This window comes from Mustela putorius, unplaced genomic scaffold (assembly GCF_011764305.1).
Source record: "Mustela putorius furo isolate JIRA1106 unplaced genomic scaffold, ASM1176430v1.1 tig00000738_pilon_pilon_pilon, whole genome shotgun sequence".
Taxonomy (NCBI): Eukaryota; Metazoa; Chordata; class Mammalia; order Carnivora; family Mustelidae; genus Mustela; species Mustela putorius.
The window spans coordinates 7,977,838-7,990,026 of record NW_025421463.1 but is presented as its reverse complement, the minus strand read 5'-3'; the positions used below and the strand labels follow the sequence as shown (position 1 = coordinate 7,990,026).

The window sequence follows — 12,189 nt, the reverse complement described above, 5'->3', positions numbered from 1 at the left end:
CTATACACCCGAAAACCTAAACTTCCCTCTCGGCCATATGGGGGGATTCAATTTCCCTTTTGTCAGGTTGAACTGAGGATGACCAGAGGCTCTGTGTGTACGGAAACTGACACAGGGCAGGGGTTTAGTGAATACAGTTTTGACAATTACGTAGGGGTTGCACTTGACCAGTCCCACGGACCTAGGAAATGTGACTCCGGGGCGCCCTGAAAGCCAGCGTGGGAAGGCACCGTGGAGGACAGATGATTCTACAACCTCATTTACAGAGGAGGAAATCCTACTTTTGCTTCCCTTTTACCCTGAGCATGGTGTGAGGGTCACCTGCCTTGAGATGAAAAAAGCAATTGTAGTCATTATTATTGCCCTATTTAATACCAGCCCTGAAAATTGGGCGTACAAGGGGGCCTGAAGACATACCCAGGTGTCCTTGGCCTCCAGGTGGGGGTAGTTCTGTTAGCCCTTTTTCTCACGCTTCCAGGCCCAGTGGCTTGTCCACCCCCGAGACAGCATTCTCCTGATATCGTGAAAGGCACAACTCAGCAGCTCCCCAGTGTTTGCAAAGGCACGGATGCCCGGCACGGGTGTCGCATTTCACAGCCTACGAAGCCCTTCATCCTGCACCACACATCGCTACCCCCTCACTCCTCTAGAACTTTACAGTGCGTACATCACAAAGCATCTGCTGGGATCAGGGACGCCGACCCCAGCCTTACAGATGAGGACATGTAGGCCCAGGGAGCACTCTTGGGCCCGAGACCCTGCCTCTGGGGGTGGCCTTGGGGGCGAGGTTCCCCGAGGGGAAGAGGTCCACTTCCAGCTCTGCCCCGGTGCCCTGGGCTCGGCCTCCTGCCGAAGATGGAGCCTTCCTGAATGAGGCTTGGGAACGCTGCCACTGTTCAATGAGCTAATGGTGAAATCAGAAACTCAAGGGCTGGTAGCAGAGGCAAAAAAAAAAAAAAAAAAAAGACAAGCTTTGATTCATGGGCCAGAGGATCAGTGAATGGGGAAGACAGCCCGCGGTAAGAGAGGAAAAGCCTGAGCTTCTAGCAGAGTCCCTCCCAGGGAGAGGAAGGTCAGGCTAGCGGAGGCCTCGGTCGGCATCGGGGCCTGACGGGGGAGGCGAGGGAGCCCTGCGGTCCTGTGGTCCTGTCCGAGCAGCCCTGGTGAGCCCCATCTGTGAACAGGGGTGAGAGGGGGAGAGCATACGGGTTGTCACAGGCTCCCCCAGGCAGGAGGTGTAAAGGCGCTTGCCAAAAAAGAAAAAAAGAAAAAAAAAACACACCCAGAAACTTCTTTCGTTAGGACAGAAGACGGGGACCAAGTCTCTTAGTTGCCTCTACTGGTCTTGAATGAATGAACAAGGGAATTTTTACGGTGTCAGATCTGGTTTCTCGTGGCGGGTAAGTAGCTGGGGTCGCGAAAATGTTTAGAAAGGGAGTAACTCTCATGTCTAGGGGGTTACCACCCACGGGGGGCCTTTCCCATCCAGGGTCTTCCGTCTGCTCTTCTTACAGCCTCCCTGGGCTGGGCGTTATCATCACAGGACAGGTGAGGACGCAGGGATCAGAGAGGGGCAGGGATTTGTCCCAGGTCACACAGCTGCTATATGCCAGGAGCAGGCTTCCCATCCCCAGCTCCTTCCCATACTTCATTTTAATTTGGGAGGAGATGGAAATGCCTGAAGGGGGTGGGGGAGTGGGGGAGCAGGATGGCGTAAGGAGGAGAGTGTTCTTGTACCTTGACTAGGTACAGAAGTTTCTCTAGCCCCTTTACGCTGGTGAACCTCTCTGCAAACGTACTCTTTGGCATGAAGGCAGCTAAGTTGCAGCAAGAAATCCTCCAACTCCCCCAAATTTTAGCTTAGGCACCAGTTTCCCAAATTAACGGAGACGTCTTCCATGTGCCGGGAGGGTAGCAACGAAAGCTCCTGGCCTGAGATGGGGCAACACAGGTAAGTCATGCATGAAGGGGCTCAGCTTTCGAGGTCAGCAGGGAACGGTGATCACGCGTCTTTGTCTAACAACGGCTCCCACGGTGCTCCGTTGAGCCTCATCCTCTGGCTGGCCTCCCTCAGGACAACAGGCCCGTCCTGTTACTTTCTGATCACTTGCGGTTATTGAACAGAATCATTTCATTTCGATCGTTAAGACTCAACCCTGTTCATTTTAAAATGTCGATCTCACATGAACGCTGGGCTCTGCACCAGGGTCTTGCGTGTGTGTGTGGGGGGGGGCACGAGTGTGCGTGTGTGTCTGGGCATGTGTCTGCAGGCGTGTTTGCACGTGCATATACATGTGCACCCGTGTTCATGCCTGGGCATGTGAACATATATGTGTGTGCTGCCGTGTATTCCTTGTCTGGAGTCTGGTCCCAGAGAAAGCTGCCTCCTCGTGTGCCCGCGCCCTGCAGGTGGGCTGTGCTATCTGCCTGCTTCAGACTGGCTGCCTCTTGCAGACAGCCCCGTGTGAGAGATGGCAGCTTTACTACTCTTCTGCCCCAGGGTTTTGCCTGTATTTCTGTCCAACACATTGAGGCTGCCTCCTGTGAGGCAGGTGCCTGAGGGCAGGCTCTCTCAGGAAGAGGTGCCTGTTGGAGGCAGCCCTGGCTCAGTCTCTATACCTCCTTCTCTGAGTGCTCACAGTCAGCAGGGATCCGCTCACGGCTGTCTCCCAGCATCCCTGGTCTTGGAGGCTGGCTCACAGCTACAACTCCCAGCGTCCCCCCCCCTGATCTTGGCAGGGGGCTGTGACGTTGACTTAAGCCCTGAATTTCTGCTTCCAGGTCTGCTCTGCCCCGGGAGACCCACAGGTCCTTCCCACACCTAGCAGTGGGCATCCTCCTGTCCGCCCCACAGTCTCCCTGTCGCTTTCTCCACACTCATTGCAAATCTCCCTGACTCCGGGGGAGGGCAGGGCAGGGCAGGTGGTCCAGGGCGTTCCAGGTCTTGCAGAAGGGGGGCTCGGACGCACCTTTTTCATCTCACCCCAGACTGACCTCTTGCATGTCTCGCTGATAAACGCTGTTCTGGCAGGAGTCTCCTGCCCCTGGGGCTACAGGACGTCCTAGGAATCAGGCCTTCTTGAAGACAGTCTGGAGAATTCAGCCCCCTTTTCTACAGTGAACCTGTGGAGTCTCTTCTGGGGGACGGCGGGGTTGGGTTAGGGCCAGACCTCCCGGCGTCCTGTTACCCGAGGTCCTAACCTGTGCCAGGCACGGCCAGGGGCTTTCTAAGCACCATCTGGTGATGCTTTTCGTGACCCTCAGAGCGCGTTCTGTTATCCCCATTTTGTGGATGAGGAAACCAAGGCTCAGACTGCACGTGGCAGATCGTAAACATGAATCCAGGTCTGCCTGTCTTCTGAGCCCAAGGCCATGGGTGTCGGTTGTCTGCAGGACCCACACCCCCGAATCAATTCCTAATTCTTTAGTCACAACACTCTGATTTCTTGGGGGTACAGTCTCAGGGCACCCTCAATTCAGGTGACTTGCCCACTGCCTGTTCTTAGACGACTGACCCAAACTCGACTTCTTGGACTGTTGGTTTAGAACAGAGAGATATGTGACAAACATCTCCCCTCCTAGTTGAAAGCCACGAACGATAAAGAGTCGGAGCACAGGCACCCCCGTGGGGTGTGGTGAGCGAATGAGCCTTGCCGACTCCCCAGGACCTGGAACTGCCGCGCTCCTGCCCCCCCAACCCTGCCAGACCCTCATTCTCTGGCTCGCCCATTGCTTCAGCCAACTAGCTGACGTGCTCCCACCAGCCACGTAGGTCCCCCACGTTATATGCTCACAGCTGGTTTCCGTTGTTGTCATCCAACAAGTGTGCTTGCTGCCGGGGGTCCGGCTCTTGGCCTGATGGGAACCCCTCTAGGCTCCCGGTCTCCGTGAGTTATGACCTGAGAAGCACTCAGGACAGGACCTGACACTCCATGAAGAAGATCATTGTTCTCTCCTTGGGCTCTGGTTCACATCAGGGGCCCGGCAGGCCTCAGAGCTGTGGGAGCAGGGCGAGTTTGGAGGAAGCCGGCCCTGCTGCCGTCTGCGGAGCATTCCAGGGTCCCCAGCCTGGGGCTGATCATCTTGTTTCGCAGTTCTGTGGGCTCTCACCAGCAAAAGGCAGGGCCCTAGCAGGGAAAGGCCAGACTCGTTGTTCTCCCCATCACTACCGTCATCCTCAGTGTCGGAAAGAGTGACCCTCACTACTGCCTGAGCACCTACCATGGGCTGGGCCCTTTATGAGATTAAGAACGGCCCTAATCACCCGTTGCTATGGTTACTCTTTCCAGAACTCTGCTGCAGAGGTATATACCCCTTGTATGGATGAGTAGGTTGAGGCAGGGGAATGTTGCCGGGGACGCATGGAAAGTCCTTGGTTCTGCTAGGTGTCGTTCCTCAGCAGTGGCAGTGGCTGCTTTCTCCTGATTTACTGCGAGGCAGGCACGGAGGTATTTGATTCTTCCCAAGACAATAGTTTGATCCACAGGAGAAGCACACACCCTTCTCCTGTGAATGTGGTTTTGCTTCTGCTCTTTAGGAAAAAATCATCCCGGCTCTGGGATGCTAAAGGGAACTTCACCTCCTCCCTGCGTCATGTCCAGATCCTGGGGACAAAGGGCGCTCTCCTTACCGTGCTCCCTACGCATCGATGACCCCCAGACTCCTCCCCCCCAGCCCCCATCAGACTCCTGTCCTGAACTCCAGACTCGTACCTCCAGCGCCCTTCGCACCTGCAGCCAAATGTGGGTGGACACCGCAAACTCCATGCGCCTGGGCCCCCGGTCTCCCCCAGCCCCAGCCCCTGCTTCTCCTGTAGCTCATTCCACTTTGATTACCGGCGCCTCCGTCCCTCTCGTGCCCAGTCCCAAAGCCCCCGAATCCTCATTGCTTCCTCTCCCTCTTTCATCCCACATTAGGAAATCCTATATTCCCAATCGACTATTTCTCTCTGCTTTGTCCTGGTTTGAACCACCATCCTCTGGCGCTTGGATTAGCCCACTGGCTTCCTAACTGGTCTTTCTGCTGCGACCCCAGCTCTACCTCCATCCATTCCCACTGCAACGACTGAAATGATCCTTTTAAGACATAAGTTAGACGGTGTTACCCCTGGGTGGTGACTCTCCATTTCACTCTGAGTGAAGTCAAAGGTTCAAGGTAGCCTCTGGGAGCCTTCCTGACCTGGGTACATATCTATAGCTCTCCTCTGCCCACTCAGTTTGGCCCCCACCCTGGTTTCCTTGCCCTCTCCCTGCACACCATGTACCCTCCTGCCTCAGGGCCTTTGCACTGTCCACTCCCTCTTACCCCAGATACGAGCAAAGATCACTCCCTCACTTTCTTTGAGTCTCTGCTCAACTGGCTGCTTCCTGTCTAGCCACACCAGGATTGCATCATCCACACCCCACCCCCAAAACTCCCAAGCCCCTCACCCTGACCCCCCCCCTTTTTTTTTGTTTCGTAGTATGTGTTGCCTCCTGGCAACTTACACAACACACTTAAGGAGTATTAGGATGGCTATTTATTGTCTGACTCCTGCGGCCAGTATCTTGGCTCCCAGAAGTGAAGCTCTTTGCCTGTTTTGCTCACGCACGTGCCGCAGGATTCTGGTACGTGGCTCAGGACATGGGGGACACTCTATGAACCACTTCCTTATCACTTTCCTCTGATCCTTGACTTGCTCCCTGAAATTGGGGACCAGGAGAGCATTGGTTTATTCCACTGTACTAGGTATTGTGAGAATCCTCAGGAGGCCAAGGGATCCTGCCTGGTAAGTTGCTGACCTGGTTCCTGCCCCCACTTCTAGGCACATTTTAATCTTCTTCTTACCTTTAGGCTCTATCAGTGTTAAGGTCCTGACAAGGCTCTGTGCTGTCATACCTCAGGCCCTTTGCATGTGCTGCTGTGCCTCTCACTTGGTGGACTCCTAGGTGTTAATCAAAGCCCCCGGTTAGGTGTTGCTTCTTCCCTGAGGTCCTCCGTGATACTTCCGCCCTCCAGAGTCTGGAGAGACCCCTTCCTTCTTTCCTTCCTTCCTTCCTCTCTTCCTTTCTTCCTTCCAACCATTTTCCTTCCTCTCTCCCTCCCTCCCTTGATTACTCTGAGTGACTTCTGTACCTCGTGTGCATTTCTCAGTGTGTGTGTGTCCCCTGTCTCACTGGGGCTCATCTTCAAGTCTGTTGCACCATCAGACTGTGAGCTCCTTGAAGGCAGAGGCTGGGCTCTGTGTCCCGAGCTGCCCCAGAGCCTGGAACACAGCAACTGCCTCCCCAGTGTGTGCCTGTTGCGGACGACAGAGCAAATCTGACATGAGCCGGGAGAGAACAAAGACTGTTCGAAGACCCTTTCAAGGTCACCGGCTGGCAGGGAATGAACAATGTCTTATTATTTGATCATTTATTTATACTCTATTTTCAACTAGGATTTGAGGCAGCCTGAGATGAAAGGCACAGATATGACAAAAACAAAGCCCTGTGTCTCAAACACCTCCCTCTCTTCCTCAACTGCCTCTTCCTCACTGGCCTATAAACACCCCAGCCTCTGTTACCTTAACAAAAGTGCCCCAGCGCTCTGCAGCTCTCCGTCCCGGTGCAGCCGGTGCCTCCAGCCGGGCCTCCGATGCCTGTCCTCATTCTACCTGCTCCCCTGTCAAGTGGGCAGCTCCTAGGGAGGGCAGCGGCCACCTCTGTTGCTAAACCCAGGGGACACTTGCAGACCTAGATCTCATGAGCTCTGGCAGCACCAGACCTCCTGACATCTCCCCCTCCTCCAGCCCTTACGTCCCTTGTTCATCTGCTGCATCCTCTTGAAGTTTCCTTCTGCCGCTCGATTTCTCCTTCTCAGCCCCGCTGGCTGCTGGCTTTCCTCTGCCCATCCCGGAACCATCTGAGCCCCCAGGAACCCTTCTTGGGCCCCTCTCTGCTCACCCCATGCACTTTATCTGAGCAGCCCTCTGTTCTCAGTTAGGGATTCTTTAGGGTCATTCTAGAACCTGTCGCCCCCTAAACCTCAGTGGCTGCCTCACTTAACGTAAAGTCTGTTTGGCAGCAAGGGGAAGGAGGGGCGCTCTGCTTCCTCTGGTCATCTAGGAATACAGACCCCTTTCGCTCATCTGCCCCTGCCCCTGGCTCTGTGCTGCGCGAGGGACATGCCTCCGGATGAGGGCGGGTGGTGGACAAGAGTTCGAGGTCCCCAACTCAGCCTGTCCACTTGGTGTTCCCACCACTGCTGACGGTTACCCTGTCTCTCTGAGCATCCGTTTTCTCTGGCCAGGGAGGAATATACCATTTTTAGGTTGTTCTGAGGTTCCGTGGAAATATAGATTCCTCAGGCGCTGATGAGGGAGTCCTCCGGGACAAGGACAAGCTTCCTGCTCTCACATTCACACTTTTCTTGGGCCCAGGAGAGACCTGCCAGCTGGCTGATCCCAGGAGTTTAGCATGTGGTTGGAAGAAGGAATCAAGAACCAGCCATGGGTGGCTTGCTGCTGGGGACTGTGCAGGGACATCCCAGCCAGAGGGCAGCTCTCTGCCTGGCTCTTCCTCTACACATTCATGGCCCAGGGGATGGACTCATCCTCCGTGTCTGCTCTCAGAGCCCGCACTGGACGTGAGGCATGGCTGACTGTCAAATCCATCACACTCAGTCAATGGCATGACAGTGGGTATATGTCACTGGCTCTTGAAGCCAAACAGGCTGGACCCGCTCTCCTCCGTAAGGAAAGGAGAGTTGACATTGATTGAGCATCTGCTGGGTACCAGACATTCTCCTAAGCGTTTTACACCCGCACTCATTGAGTTCTCATAATAGCCCTGGAAGGAAGGGCAGCTCAGTGCCCCCATTCACAGACTCAGACACCAGGACTTGGGAAGCTTGGCATTTGAAAATATCAGTAAAAGCACAGTGACGATGACACTGCTACGTGCAGCGGCTGATGTCTGAGCTCTCACCTGACCCACATCTTTGACTCTCTTAGGACCGTAAGACAGAAAGGCAAGACGTACAGACTGGGGGTGGGAACCTTGGGGCTTGAAACCTGGAGTCCAGCGCTCAGCAGATAAGCCACCTTGTACAAGCCACTTCTACCTCGTTAAGGCTCAGTTTTCTCATCTGTCAAATGGGCACGATTATGCTAATCTCCCAGGGGCAAATGGGAGAGTTTAACAAACCTTCAAAGTCTGTTACAGAAGTAGTCATTTCCTGTTTAGATATTTCTTAGGGGCTTCTGTTTACTCTGGCTCCTTCCTCTGCATCCTCTTCTCTGCATAGCAGCTAGAGGAATTATTATTTTGGAAACAGAATCAGCTCGTGTCACATCCTTGCTTAAGACCTTTAAATGGATTCACATGTGTTCCAAGGACCCTGTAGAATGGGCCTCTCTCTCTCTCCCTCAGGCCTATCTCTTGCCCCTGCCTCTGCCTTTAGCTCTCTCTCTCTCTCTAGCCCCCTAGCCATCTTTCAGTTCCTTCACTGCATTAGGCTCTCTCCTGCCCCAGGACCTTTGCACATGCTCACTCCTCTTCCTGGAACATGCTTTTCTCACGCTCTTCATGCTCTTCACCTGGCACACCACTGCCCCTTCAGATTGCTATAGAAACTTTGTACTCTCAGGGACGTTCCTTTCTGCTGCCTCTATCTCAATTAGGTTCCTTGGCCTCCCTCTTCTGTATGACTCTGCATGCTTCCTTTGCCCCAACAACCTGTCCTTGCTGTTTTACTTGTGCATGTGATTTGGTTGGGCTTTGATGTCCATCTCCCTCTCAGAATGTTAACCTCAAGAGGACAGCCCCCCCCCCTTGTCTAAGGGCACTTGGCGTTGAATGAATGGAGATGCTGCCTGCTGTTTCCCCAGGATGCCCAAAACGGCTGCCTTGGTCCTGTGCTGGAAAAGGTGAGTGCGAGGAAGTATCTGCCCCAGACGCAGGGGCTAACAAGCAGTTCCGGAGTTCTTGTCCCTTCTCGGATCTCCTTGAACCCTCACGATAGTTCAGCTTTGATTTCTTCATTTGTAAGATCGGAGTAACTGGTGGGAAGGTTTGATGGAATATGGTATGGAGGCGTCCAGCGCAGTGAAGATATTTTAAAAATTCTGTTCTGGAGGTGCCTGGGGGGTTCAGTCAAGGAAGCCTCGGACTCCGGATTTCAGCTCAGGTCATGATCTTGGGGTTGTGAGATCGAGCCCCACCTCGGGGTCTGTGCTCAGGGAGGAGTCCGCCTGAGGATCTGTGCTCAGGGAGGAGTCCGCCTGAGTCTCCCTTCCTCTCCCTTTGCCCTTCTCCCTCCGCAAGCACTTATGCGCCCTCACTCTCTCAAGTAAACACAAAAATCTTAAAAACAATTTAAAAAAAATTCTTAAAAATGAAAATTTTTGTTTTATTTTAATTTTGTTTTTATTTAAAATTTTATCCCATCCCCATTTTACAAATGTCCCTCTGTGAGGGGTATTTCTCCCATTTTTCTCTGCACTTCCTGTGAGATCGGGCTGCTCCGTCCACCTGCCAGCCATCGGGAGCCGTCCCAGGATCCTCCCTGCGGAGAAGGCCCTCTGTGCTCCCAGGCCCCGAGGAGAAGCAGGAAGATCCTCCCAGAAGAGCAGCCAGCGAAGCCGCCTCTCCTGCCACTGTCCCAAGTCCCCTCCTCACGGCTTCCCTCTGCAGAGCCAGCCCCCAGTGACCAGGTCTCCTCTCCCCAGGACCCCTGGGACACTGCTTGGTAACTGACCTATATTCCTCTCCAGCGCTATTTGCCGCTTGAGTCCTCTCCTACCCAGCGCACAACCCCACCCTGCACCGACACCTCCCTCCATCCAAGGACGTTGTAAAAATAAAATGATCACCACCTGGCCCTCTGGGAGCCGCGGCTATACAGCACGTCCTGCTCCGAGGGGGAGGCTTTCACAGCCTGGTTCTCCGTGGAGGAGGAGCAGACCTGGTGGTGGGGGGGAGGGGGACTTGGGAGGAGAAACGGGAGGCAGGTAGCACTGCTCGCAGGGCGCAGGGGCGCGACAGATGAGGCTTGAGGTGTGGAGGAGGACGGGGAGGAGGGCAGGGAGGAAGGGCACAGGGAAGAGGAGTCACCAAAACAGGTGTAGGGACCTGGGGTCCCTGAGTCGCAAGGACCTGGGGTAAAAAGCACCAATGGAGCCTCAGAAAGGTGCTGAGTGGGTAGAAGCAGAGCCAAGAAGGGTCCCGGGAGAAAACCTGTGGAAGGGGAAGAGCTGGAGGAAGGGGCCCAAGACAGGCCAGAGGGGAGCACCCAGGACAGAGCACCGGGCTTTTGTGGGAGATAGAGACTGAGGGCGTGAGAGAGTCCAGGACCAGCCTAGAGGCTGCAGAGTCAGAGGTGAGGGCCGGCTGGCAAGACAGAAAGTGGTGGGTTTAGCTGGTGTGGGCACCTGGGGCCTGGGGCACTGAGCAGACCAGCCTCTCTGCAGGCTGCATGGACCGTAGCCCGACAGCTGGCAGGTGCGACCTGCAGAGCTGGCCCCCCCGCGGGGTCTTCTTGGCCTGAACCTCATTTCCTCTTGTGGACAGATTTCGAGAAAAGTCTTCAAGCCCAGCACGTCCTATCTCCGTTACATTTAATGGTCTGTTCTTTGGCTTCTCCTGCTGACAGAGCAGGACTTGCACCCAGGACTCTCAGTTCTCAAAGCCTGCACTCTCGCTGAGAGACGCTGTTGCCTCCAGTTAGGGTGGAGCGTGCAGAGATTCCTCGAAGTCCTGAAAGGGGGGGTGGGGAGCTGAAGCAGGAGGGAGAAGGGAGGGTGTCCAGGTACAGCTACCCCATGAACAAGACCTTGGCAATGGAGAGGGAAATGCACATGGTGGGGGGAGGGGGCACAACGAAGCATCCAAGAGGGCAGCACCTTTCCATCCCTCTCGGCTGGGCCTTATCTGTCATACATCCAGATGGATGTATGGAGGTTCCTACCTCCCCATCACTCAGCACCCCCCTTTCTGTCCCATGTGCAGGCCCAGCCCTTCCATATCTGCCACACTACATTCCACTTCTCCCTCTTCTGGCTCACGGAGGTCCCACCCTCCCCAAGAACGCCCCTCCTCATCTTAGCTCCCCCGCCCCGCTGACAGTGACTTCCTTACCTGCCAGGGCCCAAGAGGAGTGTCACCTCCTCCAGGAAGTCTTCCATCATAGTTAGGACACGTGATCTATTATAAAAACACTCCAGGCCAGCAGCAGATTGACGAACAGGAGTGTATTTCTCACTTGGAGCGCAGTTGAGTGAAAGTTGGCCAGGGTGGGGGGTGGTGGGGTCTGCTCCATGGTTATGTGGGGGCTTGGGTTCCTCCTGCAGGGCTTCCACTGTCTTCTAGGGCAGAGATGGGCAAACTGTGATCTGTTTTTATAAATAAAGTTTTATCAGGACAAACCCATGCCCGTTCAGTTACATAGCTGCTGAGGTGGCCCTAGTGTTACCACCATGGCCCCAGGAGACAGACCATAAGCTCTGGAGGCCTGGGAAGAGAAAGTGGGGAGGTTTCAATGGGCTGGGCCACGAACTGTTGGGTCTTGCTGGCTCCCACGTTCCACTGGCGACAGCTGGTCACGTGACTCCACCGAGCTGCGGGGAACTGGGGAATGGCACACACACAGCACCGTCCCTCCACACTTTCGCCCTTGGCTTTGTGCCGCTTCTCCCCTGCTCTCTGCACGCATGCCCCCTCAGGATGGGAAGCCCTGTGTCCGTGGAGGCCGAGACTGTGTCTGTCTTGTTTATCATTGTCTGCCTGCCCCAGGCTCAGCACAGAATATGTATTCTAGAAATCGTTATTGAAGAAAGGGATGGATTGGTCTGTCATGTGTGCTCCTGGGGCACTTTGTAAATATCCCAGACCTGAAACTGACATCTCTGGGTTACACTCACTCCGTGCCTGTTCCCCCCCACCCGTCCCCGTCTCTGTTCCACCAGTTTCTTACCACGCATCTCCCATGTGGTTACCCCGTGCCAGGGCCCGGGCATGTCTTTGTGAACAAAACAGACCCAGCCGTGTGCTCAGGGAGCTTCCAGTCCAGCGGAGGAGACCGGCCAGGAGCAGAGAATCATACCATCGTGCCAATAAATGGAAAGTGATGATAGTGATCACATGCTCTGAAAGGAAGGGGCCGAGCAGGTGCTCGGAGCACATCCAAGCAGAGATGACCTAATCTGTGAGGCAGGGAGGGCTTCCCCGAGGA

The 12,189-nt window shown here is 54.8% G+C and overlaps 1 long non-coding RNA gene across 1 annotated transcript; it reads left to right on the top strand.

The window, feature by feature from the left end:
• Window positions 1-269: 269 nt before the first annotated feature.
• On the top strand, window positions 270-1,547 carry LOC101693803. The gene is made up of 3 exons (XR_198774.2): window positions 270-1,019; window positions 1,303-1,400; window positions 1,515-1,547. It is a non-coding gene; the product is annotated as an uncharacterized LOC101693803 (long non-coding RNA).
• Window positions 1,548-12,189: the final 10,642 nt, after the last annotated feature.